Source organism: Chlamydotis macqueenii, chromosome 8 (assembly GCF_036417535.1).
Source record: "Chlamydotis macqueenii isolate bChlMac1 chromosome 8, bChlMac1.mat, whole genome shotgun sequence".
NCBI classification, from domain to species: Eukaryota; Metazoa; Chordata; class Aves; order Otidiformes; family Otididae; genus Chlamydotis; species Chlamydotis macqueenii.
The window spans coordinates 15,505,887-15,517,963 of NC_141563.1; the positions used below are offsets into that span (position 1 = coordinate 15,505,887).

The following is a 12,077-nucleotide window of genomic DNA, read 5'->3' on the forward strand; positions in this document are numbered from 1 at the left end:
AGATCCTTTGTTCTCCTGGGATTTTCAGCAGAGGCGAGTGGACAAATATTCTTGAGCGTGGTGAGAGCACTCAGCTTCAAGTGCAGGTCTAGCTCATGCCTTGCTGTGGCTTATCAAGGTTGGCTTAATGCTGAATACCACGATGTATTATGCTGTTGTCCACTTAAACGGACAGTAGTCACTCCTGGAATGACTTATTTCCTGGCACGGAATATTTTTCACCATGCAGCACTTAGCGCAGTGTGCTTTAGTGCTCATCCGAGGATCTCATTTCAGCAGAGACCAGAGCTGGCAGCGCCTTTCCCCTGCTTGACCCTGAAGAATTAATTTTCTCTCTGTGGAGTGTAAAAATGACAGCGGTCAGTGTGTCTGTACGTATATGTATGTGTGTGTTAAGTATAGAAATGCCTACAGCGAATCGCAGACAGCTGCATTTGCCGCACGGCACAAATTGCTGTACTGAGGTGACCGTACTGTGAATGGGGAGCTGTGGGAGAGCCAGAGGTTTGGACCTGGAGCTGCTTGTCCTGGCGTGTACATCAAGAGGAGTTACAGCTGAAAGCAGCTTAAAAGATCATTATTCCAGCTGTGGTGCCGTGCTGGTGTTGTGCTCTTCAGTCACCTCATGCAAAGAGCATAGGCAAGTACAGTTTGCATTTTCTGGCACTGATTTCCCACTGCCTCTCGTTTCGGGTACCGATTAGGCCTTTAAACCAGAGCAGATATTCTGCGGTCTGTGTTGAAGGTGAGCAGGGCGTTTTATGCTGGCAGTGATTTTAAAACCAATACCTGTAGCCCCCTTTTGCCTTTGCCCCTCTTCACAGCACCAGCACAGAGAGCACAAAGCAGGAGGTACTTTAAGGGCTTTGGTGCCCTCACACACCCAATTTTGGAGGGTGGTTTTCCTGTGAAGGCTGCCTTTTAAAACTCACAGCACTTCCACAGGAGCTGGACGCATAGGGACGGAGCTGTGGTCATGCCTCAGTGACTGGTCACAGCTTTTGATCGCTTTTGAGGCATACTGATGCATCTGAAATACTGATGCTTTCTGGTCCTCCTGATCTTGGCAAGACATCAGCTGCCTCTCCAGCACTGCTGGGAGGTGCTGTATGATGAACACGGCTTAAAAGCTTAAGAACATTTTCCCTGGATTAACCCCAGCTGCAGTGAGGGCAGGAAAGTGAACTGGGTGACCGCAGTCACACTTAATGGGGTATAACCTAGAAACAAATAAGCGTGTCACCTCATACCATTACCATGGCATCAGAAGCGTTTTCCTTTCCTTGTTTAGGCTGACTTCTCTCCCCCGCCATCACAGCCTGCTGGTTTTAAAGGCTGCAATGCCTTTCTCGGTCACCAGTGCTTGGCCCCATGTCAGCAGTCGAAGATGCTGTAAAAGGGGGAATGACTGACCTGGGAGATGTGTGGCAACCAGCAGCCAAATGACTGATTGGTCTCTGGCAGATGCTGCAACAGGCGGAAGAGGACTCAAGCGGTGCATTTCAGCCATGGGCTCAAGCATGCTTGGGAGATGTTAAGTATTACTTCACAAAAATTGGAGAGTGTTGTAAACAACCCACTAGAGACTGAAGAGCAAAGATACAGGCTGGTGAGCGGTTTGTCCTTTGCCGTATCACCACGCTGGTTGCACATTTCCTTGCAAAAGCAGGAATCTGCCCTAAAATTGTTGATGGAGTTGAACAGAGAAGGGTGGGTGTTGGCTGGAGAAGCTGGGAGAGAGAGTGTCACACGTTGTGGGGCTGGTGGTGATGCTGTCCTAACATTTAGAATAGGCAGCAGGGTTTGTTTTGTTTTTTGTTTGTTTTAAGAGGCTACAACAGCAGTTGTAGTTCCTGTCCACAGGAAGCCCCCATAGCAGCTAACCCTCCTTTTTCAGGGCTGGGAGCGCATGGCCTTTTCCTTCATGCTCTGGTAATGCTTCCCTGAAGACAGACCGAGTTACCGCTGCAGTGTTTAAACCACACTGGCTCTGGTGATGGATTGCTTCCAAGCACAGCCCTAAGAGAAGCTTTTACAGGACTGCTGCGTGCGTAGTTTCTGGTAGGCCAGCATGGAGGTGCTCAGAGTTTAACCCATTTAAGCTCTGGTGTAACCGGTGCTTGCTTTCCAACCGTTGCTAAGAAAATGGAATTGGCCAGAAATCCTTAATTGGCTGATCACTCTGGCTCACACTGTGCAGCTAGAAATATTCCTCCCCAAATAACTGAGCATCAATCAGCTTGCAGTCAAAACAGGAGGTTTACATTGCAAAAGGCAAGCGAGGCACCTGCAGTCACTGCTCCTGACAACATTGCGCCTGCTGGTAAATAAGGGCTGCAACCTATGTTTAAAAATAAGAGCTGCTGGGAGTAGCGATTTCCAGCCTAGAGTGTTTTGGGTTCCCTGTGGGATTCCTCCGCCAGCTCCTGCAGGAAGATGAGCTGGTAGCAGTTGGTGTGAGCATGTGTGTGTGGCAGCGTGGTGTGCGCTCGGTGGGAGTAACACATGCCTGATGATCGCACTCCCTCTCCTCTGCCCCTCCGCCGCTTGCAGCGAGAGCCTCGGGTCTTTCACCCTCGCCCTTCGCCTCCTGGAGCCAGCGGCTTGTCGGAAGCCGTCTGCCGGAACCGCTGCTCCTTGTCTGGCAGCCCGAGCCCTCCTGGCTGGAGTCCTGTACCCTCCAGGCTGGGAAGCTTCTCGTCCCCACAGCCCCTCTCTGCCTGCCCTGTGTCCCAGCCTCTCTCCAAGGGGTTTTGTTCCCCAGCTGCTCCGAAATGGGTGAGAAGGAAAACAGCCCATGGCTTTCTTCTGCAGGGCTGGAGAGCCCTTTACTCACCAAGAAGTTCTTGTGCAGGTCTCTCTGGACACTGAGCATGAATAAAGGGAGTGCAAGCACTTCCCAAGCCTGTAAGGCAGGTGGCTTATCCCGAGTTTGACCTTTCCTTGCCTCTTGGCTCCCATTTGTTTCACCCTTTTAAAGTGGGAGGCAGGGGGCTGACCTCCCTTCAATGCTGCAGGACCCCAGGGCAGATGGGGAAAGCAAACCTCTCGACTGAAATGGGCAGCAGGGAGTTGGGGCAGAGGCTGGAGCCCAGCAACCAGGCCAGTTTCGGGTGGGCAACCAGGCTGGGAGCGAGCCGTGGTCTCTTGATGGCTGATGCTTTGATTTCGCATTAAGTACAGCTAGGAAATGTCTGAGTGTTAGCTTCCTAGTGTGACTGATGCCTGAAAGACAAGCAAACAAGGAATTCGCTAGGGTAGCTGTCAAAGCCAGCTCTCAGCCCCCACCAACGCTCTCCTCCCATCCGACCTTATTAACGCAGCCTGGTTGTTTTGCAAGACGCCTCCTTTGCCTTGCAGCAGCCCGCGGCCGCTCCGGAGGGAGCGAAGCTGCAAAACCTCTGGAAGGACTGAGCGGCTCAGTGGAGCACGACCGGAGCGGCCGCAGGGAGTGTGATGCGGGGGCTGAGCTGGCGTGGCAGGACCGTGCCTGCCCTTGGGCTTGTCTTGCAGGAGCTACCAATGCCCTATGTGTTACAAATGGAAATCCAAGGTAAAAAAAAGCTCGTATTTGTTGCTATTCCAACTGTAAGTGTGGAAATCCCTGCCTCTTGCGCTGGCCCAGCCCCATCGCTCGCAGTGTCAGGCCCCGGTAATGACTTGGCTTCTCCAGGTTGCATCCTTAACGCCGTAAAACGCCTGCTCCTGCCGCGCCTCAGCAGGAAGGTGGAAGAAGTCTTGGGCTGACAGTGAGCTCTGAAGTGCTGCTCATCCCCTGTTTGGCGCAAGACAGTTTGTGGTTCCTGGAACAGGATTGGCCCTGGATCCGAGCTGGGAGGAGAGTCCCCTGATCAGCTGTGGGAAGAGCCGGGATGTGAGGTGTGGGCGAGCCGCAAGCCTGGGGAAGTTCACTCTGTGCAAATGCTTCACAGCCCTGAGACGTGATATTAATTCATCCTGATCCTCTAAGTAAATGAGCTTTCTAATTAGCTTTTTTTAAAGGATTTTTCTTGCTTATAGTGATTAATATTAAAAATGCTAATATGTATTTTATAATGCTAACCACCCGCGAGGAGACCATGCTATCACCCTGGATTAACGCCAGCTTTCATGGTGCTGACATAACATCTTCTCTCTTTACAAACCCCTTTTAAAACCAAAAATACATTGCAAAGCCCAGAGCCGAGGGTCCGGGCTGAGATGTCCTGGCCCAGGCTGCGTGCCTGTCCCCCTGCCTGCTGGGTACCACCGCCGGGGACAGGGCAGCGTGACCGGGCTGCGCTGTGCGCGGTGACATCCCCTGTTAATCTCCCGCTCCCCGCAGTTTCAGGGCACGCATTTATTTCGGGCTCATACAGGTTGCCAGCTGTATTCTCCCTTTTTCATTGCCACCCTCTCGAGGCCAAGACCGGCAACAAAAGGCATCGTAACAATAAAGCTCAATTGGCAGTTATTTACTTGGCATCGCTGTGTCTGCCAAACGATGATATTAATTTTGTCTCTCAATGAAGGGAATATTCTGCTGATTAGCCACGGGGGCAGCATTTGTTCTAGAAAGCAGCTTTTAATAGGCCTTTGTATCATGCTGTAATTCACATCGCTAAGTCACGGAGAGCTCTTCATTGACGCACTCGGGGTCTGCACGCTCCTTGGCTCCGTGGCCGGGCAGAGGGGACGACGACTCGTGGCACAGGATGGGCGCAAACCGCCGTTGCAGCAGAAGGTCAGATGGCCACCGTTTGGGCTGTAAGTGCTGTGGGGAGAGAGGGGGCTGCAGAATGGGATGGGGCAGGACTGCAGCAGGGAGGGATGGTGTCACCCCAAGCCGCCATCCCCGCGAGGGTGCCACAGGGACGTGCCGCTGCGGGGATGCGGAGCTCTGCCGCTCCCTTGGGAGCTGCAATGGAGATGGGCTCACAGGGCTGGGAAACTTCCCAGGGAGAAAACTGCAGAGCCCAGGGTGCTGGAGAACACGCTTCCTGCGAGAGTGCACCTCTGCCCACCGGCCACGGCCACGCTCCAGCCTCTGCGGCCCGCAGGGATGGGAAAGGGAGTGATTTATGGTCTTGCTGCTCAGCGGGGATTTTTCACTTGCCTGTGTTTAATTTTGTTTGGAGGTGATGGTGCATTTAAAAAAAAAATAAAAATCTGTCTTGTACATGTAGGGCTGAAGTTTCCCCGTGCTCAGCACAGTGGTACTGTGAGTCGGGAACGTGGGGCGTGCCGCGCCTGCGCTGAGGAGCTGGTGGGGATATTCCCTCCCGTTTCCGCTATGCCTTAGCATCACCACCTCCGTTGCTGCTGCTCTCCAACGCCAGCCCTGGTGGGTCTGGAGGCCCCAACAGCTCCCTGCCACCCAGCTGCACCTTGCTCCCCTCTCTCAGTGTCGTTTTCCCAAGCACAGCGATGTGCCACTTGGCTTTGAGCTCCGTTTTTTCCAGCAGGGACCCTATGGAGTGTGGTGGTGCCTGTGGCGGAGCCGCCGGGGACCCCCCCAGAGCACTCCGAAGCAGCAGCCCGGGGGTCGCGGCGGGCACGGGTGGGAGTCTGCTTTCCTCCGCCGGCTGCTCGGGGGGAGGCGAATGCCCCCGTCAATGCTGAGGGAGCAGATGGGATTGAATTTCTAAGGGCAAAGACGCTTTTTGAAATATATTTTTTTTTTGCATCAATTGCTCAGAAATTGTTTGTATCCAAAGAAATGGGTTAGAACAGAGGCAGAAAACAGGGATTTTGCTGTTTTGGCTGCAGGGACTCCGTATGCTAATAAATTATCAAAGGGCCCGAGGGCGCCTAAGAGCCTGCTGCAAGAGATGCTCCGTCTGCCGCTCAGCCCCTCCATCGCTGCGTCTGGCCGTGGGCACGGGGGCTCTCCCTTTCCCGCGTCTCGAGTAGCAACCTCGATGAAAACGAGTGCGGGAGACGTCACCAGGCCGTATCTCCTCTCCTTTCCTATGTTGCTTGGGGATGGAAACCAAGGTGCGTGCTGCTGTCTGGGGCTGAGGGCGATGTGAAGCTGGGGGTTCTGCCAAGAGGGGCTGTGCAGCTGGGGGAGGATGGCGCAGGGTGCGCCCCAAGACTTGCTGGCACACGGGGCTGCTCCCTAATAACCCTCACACGCCCAGGGAGGAGGTTCCTTTTGGGTAGGAGCTTGCTAAACCTGGGGTTGAAACATTTCAGCTCTGCTGGGTGGGAGCATTTCAGTGAGATGTGGGTGTTTTCTTCATCTGCTTCTGCAGAACTGCTGCGACCTAGGCCTTGAGATGAATTCACAAAACTGTTATTTCATGAAATATGTATTTCATAGTGTGAAGGTTTAATGCAGTTTCAAGTGTGTTTTCATGCGGGAAGTCCACACGTTTTGGAATGCTTATCTGGTAACTTAAGACCTTTCCCTACGCACAAAATCCCCATGGTCACATACGGTTCCCAGGCAGAGTCACACGTCGTCACGTTCGTTTGTTTCGAAGAGGTGATACAGGATCTGCACTGGAAATGAAGTGGTGCGTCTGCCTAACACGCCAGTGCAAGTTTAGCTTGCTGTTTTATCAGCCTCCTGTATTTAATTCCGCATCCCGCCTCTCCGCTGGCCCTTGAGACCATCTCGCGCGGCTACTGATCAAAGGAAGAAAGAAATAAGAAATTATTTCAGATGAGGCTGAAATATTTCATCATGTCGGTCTCCAAAATATTCAGTGAAGGGTCTTCTAGCTAATATGCCCCAAATACGATGCAGTAATATCTAATCAAATTTTTCAGGGCTTTTTTGTTGTTTTTTTTTTTTAATTTTTTTTTTTTTATATTGCTGCTGTCTGTGCATCCTTCTGCATGGTGACACACACACACAAAGGGAAAATTCATGGCACTTCTGCCAGAGCTGCGCGTCCCCAGTGCCCTTTGCTTTTAGAAACAAACTAATAAAGGGTAAAAGGAAATTAGGGGTCTAATGAAAAGGATTATTTTTTCCACAGGACAGGCTGCACATGGTCGTCACCAGTCCACAGAGCACTTCTGAGCCATGCTAAGTGTCAAATGAAACGGGCTAATGAAACAGATTAGGATCTTAATAGCACATTTGATTAGCGAGGCTCTCACCTCCGGGCGCTCTCTCATGTGTGTTAATGGGCGCTGCGGGGGCGGCTGCCTAAATGAACCTATTAACGGGGAAGAGCTGATGCAGGCTCCCCGTCGCAGCCCGCGGGGAAGCCCCGTGTATCTGTCCAGGCTAGGAAAGTGCACTTTTGTGTAGAAAAGAAAAGAACGGAAAAAAGAAGAAATCATAATTTTCTTATTTGTTGGTGGGAAAAAATGACCGGTCTGTCCTTAGCTTAAAGGACATCACACTGGGAGGAACTAACTTTTTGTGTTGGATGGAGGTTTATGGGTAGAGCCGCTGTGTTAGATGCATTCATGGAATTCAAGGTAATTCCTAAATGCTGGCACACCACCTGTCCTCCCAGCACCCGCACGTCACCAGCCTCTCGGGCGCGGGGAGATATGCCTCTGCATTAGCACCACCTTCTGCTGTAATTAATGCTTCCTGGGGGGAAATCAGTGTCTTTCACTAATGAACGTGACTACGTGCAGTTGCCAAATAACTCCCTCACACATTTTCATCATTTTTCTTGTTTCGGTGTCAGGCAGTAAATAACACAGAGCTGTAAGCAGCTTGGGTGCTGTAGGGAGCTGGGAGTTACAAACTGTGGATGCAATAAGCTATTGTGTTATCTTAAGGAAGGGATTTAAAATATATAAACGAACAAACAGAGTTGGCCTGTTTTTTTTTTTTCAGCTGGCTCCAGGATGCAGCAGATTACAGGGGAAAGGAGTCTGCCAGCGGTCAGCCCTGCGCGTGGATGCTGTTGGCTGAGCGTAAGGGGTTCATCATCCCGTCCCGTGCCTTGCCTCTGACTGGGGCCCTCTTTATGGCATTTGTCACTTAAAACTGAAATAATTAAATAGCTAACCCCCTGACTGCCTTTCACATCAGCTGTGGTGGGAAAGTGCTTTCTCCCCAGAGTTGTTCCTTGTTCTGAAGTCTGATGAAATCTCTGAAATTACGGGTAACCAGCATCCCCAGCCCGGATGCTTGCTGTGCCGTGGGACGGCTCTGGGTACGATGCTCCTCCCTGCTGTGCCTACAGGGTGGAAGGTGCTCGGGCTGCCCTTAAAGATTTTGGGGAAATGGCTAAATTTAACAAAATTGGGAGGGAAATAAAGAAGCCTGGCTCTGTTTTGGCAGAGGTAGATGCCACCAGTCCATGGTCACCCACTCTGCGTGTCTGGGCTCACCTCACCTGTGCCACTGGCCTCACTGCCAGCCCTTGAGGTGCTACCCAGCCAGTTTCCATGGGTACAAAACAGCTCTTGAGGAGCCTCAGAAAATTGGATTCAAAGTCAAAGCGGATTGGGGCCCAAACAGCCCCTCTGTGTCCTACATCCGAGCCCCGGTGAGTGTCCCCAGGTATCCCTGTCCAGCCCTGCCTGGCATCCTTGCAGGTGAAGGACAATCTGCCTGGGGTGTTAGGTGGGGCCTGGGGATTGTTTCAGTAATTTGACTCGCCGTTTGTAATGCAATTAGTCATTGGAGTAATGTTAGCAGGGCCTGATGTCACCGCCGTTTCCATGGCAATGGGCAGATTCCCGAGGCGGGCAGGAGCTGTGTGCATACGTGTGTCTGTGCACGTGTGTGCGTGTGCACACACATGGCAGCTGTGACATGGGCAACGCAGGAGAGCAACCAGCCCCAGGACAGAGCCCGGAGGTTTCTGAGCCGTTGCACCAGTGGTGCTGACCCTGACCCTGCTGCAGCCCTCGCGTCCCACGGCTCGGAGGCCGCGTTCCCGCTCCATCCTCGGTGCCGCTGTCCCTGGAGAAGCTGCAAGTCCCTCTGCTTGTTGGCCCCGATGTGGTGGCGTGGGGCCATCCCAAAGCAGAAGGATCCTGGTTCCTTCAGTCCTTGCAGGCCGCTGAACATCACGTGGGGGAATTACGGCAGGAGAGGGAATAAATCTGGAGCAGCGGCGTTCCCCATGGAAAGGGACATCTCCCAGCTGTACATGCCTGTGGGAGGGACTCCTGTGCTCTGCAGTGGCAGCTCGAGAACACAGGGCAGTGATGAGCTGCTTATTAATGACAAATGCTATCAGACATGATGTGAAATATGAGGTCAGGCGACTTCCGGCCCAACTTGTATCATATTTAGGTGTGCCAGCTATATAAGACTATTTATTCTGCTTTTCACAGAAGTGCTTCTGGGAGCTTGCAAGAATCCAGATCTCCCCTGGGTACCTGGGAACCTGCTGGGTTGGGAGCAGCGCTGGACCGAGCCTCAGGATGCAGAAACAGCACCAAAAACCCCCAGTTAAGAACCAAGAGCGAGTGAAGGCCGGTGGCTGCATCCCTGCGTTGTGAAGAAGGTCTTTCCCAGATGAAGCCCTGGTGAAGCTGGAACTGGCCCTCTGCCCAGCCTGATCCAGCGCTGCCAGCCCACGTTATTAGGGGTTGGGGAAAGCTCCTCGAGCCTGTTTGCATCCCAGCAAGGTGTGATGGGCCGGGCAGCCACTTTTCCACCACCGGAGCACGGAGATGTAACTCACGGTGAGGGCAGACGTAGCGAGCTGGTGGAGAGCGTCTGTCGGCGAGGTACAATGAGGGAAGGGAGCGTAATGCAATTGCTTCATTTGAAGCAATTAGAGCGGAGCAAAAACGTGTTTTTATAAATGGGCGCGATGTTGGTAAGTGACGCATGGCTGCTTTTTGTTAGTGCAGAGTCAAAAAAGCAATTTTCCTGTGTGTTGGGGGCAGCGCGGAGGACTAACTTGTTTGCGGTGCGGGCTGTGGTGGAGTTTTTCAGTCTGTGTTGGAACGAGCTGCTCTGTTTCCTCGTGAATTTAGAAACAGTCTGCGGGCAGGGAGAGGGGGAGCAGCTCCCAGCCGTCGCTGGGCTCTCAGCGGCAACTCGACACGGCTTGGGTCACAGCAATCCTGCCTCGGCAGCGAGTTTTGGACTGTCCTGTCCTCCTGGGGCGTCTTCTGGCCTGGAAACGGCCGTCAGGAAGGGATGTGAGGGGACGCTGGTGCCTGCTGGGTTGCAGCACGGGATGCTGAGGGACGTCACCGCGCCGTATTTAAGTCAGTTTTTGGGAGAAGAGTTGTGAGGAAAGCTGGACGTTAATCTCATTAATCTGGCCTTGGGATCAAGGCCTTGCCCTCTCGCAAATGCATGCAGAGTTATTTTGCAAGGGGTGTTTGTGTTTGTAGCCAATGGAAGGCTGGGTTAAGGAGCAAACCAGGCACAAAACCCCCAGCCACGGGCTTCTCCGCAGTGAAAACGAGAGGTGAATTTCTGGAGAGCATCAGTAGCAAAGGAGGGAGGTGATTAGCTAGAAAAGAAAATGGGAAGCAAAGTGCATCCTTTTTTGGGGCCTTTTTTGTGCTGGCTGCAGGCTGTGGGCGCTCTGAGTGGGACAGCAGCTTTATCCCATCTCTTGCTTGCATCCCAGAGTACCTACACTGACAGCCCTTGTTTAAAAGTCACAGGCTGTGAGATTAATTGGGCTGTCAGTTCTTTTCCCATCACATGAACCATCCAGGGAGTCTTTTCCAAGGTCCTGTTTTCAGTGGGCAGAGATGTCATTGCAATATTTGGGGAGAAATACAGACAGGAGCTTTGCGAGTAATTAAGCTATCTTGTGCTTTTTTAAAGCTGAAGATAATTGGCTTAATGGCCAATGTTTGAGTGATTTGAGTTACTCCTGAGCTCACCCTCCATAGCAGGGTGAACTGAGCCCTGATTGATGCAAGAGTTTTCCTGTGGGATGGGGAAAAGAGCAAGACCTCCTGCCTAGAAGGAGAAGTGGAGTCTTTGATGTCTAATATACTGTAAATTCAGGTTAAAACTTTTCTCGACTCTGGGGTGTAAATGCACCAGCCAAGCCTTTCTTAATGCCTGCTTTCATGAGCTTGGTGTTTTTCGCCCCAAAACGTGCTCGCTGCTCACCCAGGACCTCAGCAGCATTTGGGGTGAGCAGCTCACTGGGGACACGTGGCCGGTGGGAGTCTGTGCTGAAACTGGGGCTCTGGCTCCCCTCCCTCCCCATCACTGCCACAGCATCTTCCTGCCTTCACCAGTACCTGAGCTCAGCAGTCAGCATGGCTCATCACATTCAGTCTATTAATATCTAACAAGAAATTAAGCTTTATTAGCCTAAATGCAGTTGTGTTTTCAACAGCCCGCTAACCTTTTCCTGTCGAATCTTTGCTTGTGTCTTAAAAAATCCACTTTCAGTGTAAGACTGTCAGATTTAATCCTTTTAAAATATCATTTTCCCTGGTGAGGCTGCAAGATTTCCCAGGCAGCCCTGGAACTTGCAGATAAGATTTTACTGGAACAAGACATCCGGATGAAATGAAGTCTTTATTTAGAGCAGCCTTTTGGGGGGTATCCCATTTTGCCCGTGTTTGTCTGTAACTTTTAAGCATCTGTTTTCTCACAGGGCAGCTCATTTAAACTTGGCTGGACAAAAAAAAAAAATAAAAGCTCTTTCTGCTTTGCAGGTGAGTCCTGAACGCCGGTCGCAGGGCAGGCTGGGCAGCCACCAGTCCCCGCAGGGAGGCTGCGTGCCCGTCACACAGCTCCCAAGAGCTCTGTTGGCATCTCCTGGGCTTTTCCTTGCTGATGAAGAGCTGGAGGAAGGGAAGTGAACTGCGGATGTACCACCAGCCTCAGTTGGCGAACAAGCCCATGCCGGTCACCATCATCTTCTTCCCCAGCCCCATCAGGTGAGCCATGCTGGTCCTCCTTTTTTTGTCAGCGTACAATGCATCTTCTTGTTGTTAGGTTCTGGAGCACGTGTTGAGCTCCAGTTCTAGGTAACTGCTGCGGGCGTGTTGGAAGTGCCACACACAGCGTGATGGGACAGCGGGGTGAAGTCACTGTCACAAGCGCAAGAAGGGAGCAGTTTGGTCAGGCTGGGCTGCTCTGCGCTGGTTAGAGAGCTAAACCACAACAGCTTGTGTGTGGGATTTTTATTTATTCTTTTAAAAATGAATTTTATGGCTAAATAAGTGTGTAACTA

At 52.0% G+C, this 12,077-nt stretch overlaps 1 long non-coding RNA gene across 1 annotated transcript; it reads left to right on the forward strand.

Annotated features, from left to right (window-relative positions):
- Positions 1–7,787: 7,787 nt before the first annotated feature.
- On the forward strand, positions 7,788–11,748 carry LOC147599946 (uncharacterized). Its single transcript, XR_015259287.1, has 3 exons — positions 7,788–7,869; positions 9,244–9,734; positions 11,557–11,748. It is a non-coding gene; the product is annotated as an uncharacterized LOC147599946 (long non-coding RNA).
- Positions 11,749–12,077: the final 329 nt, after the last annotated feature.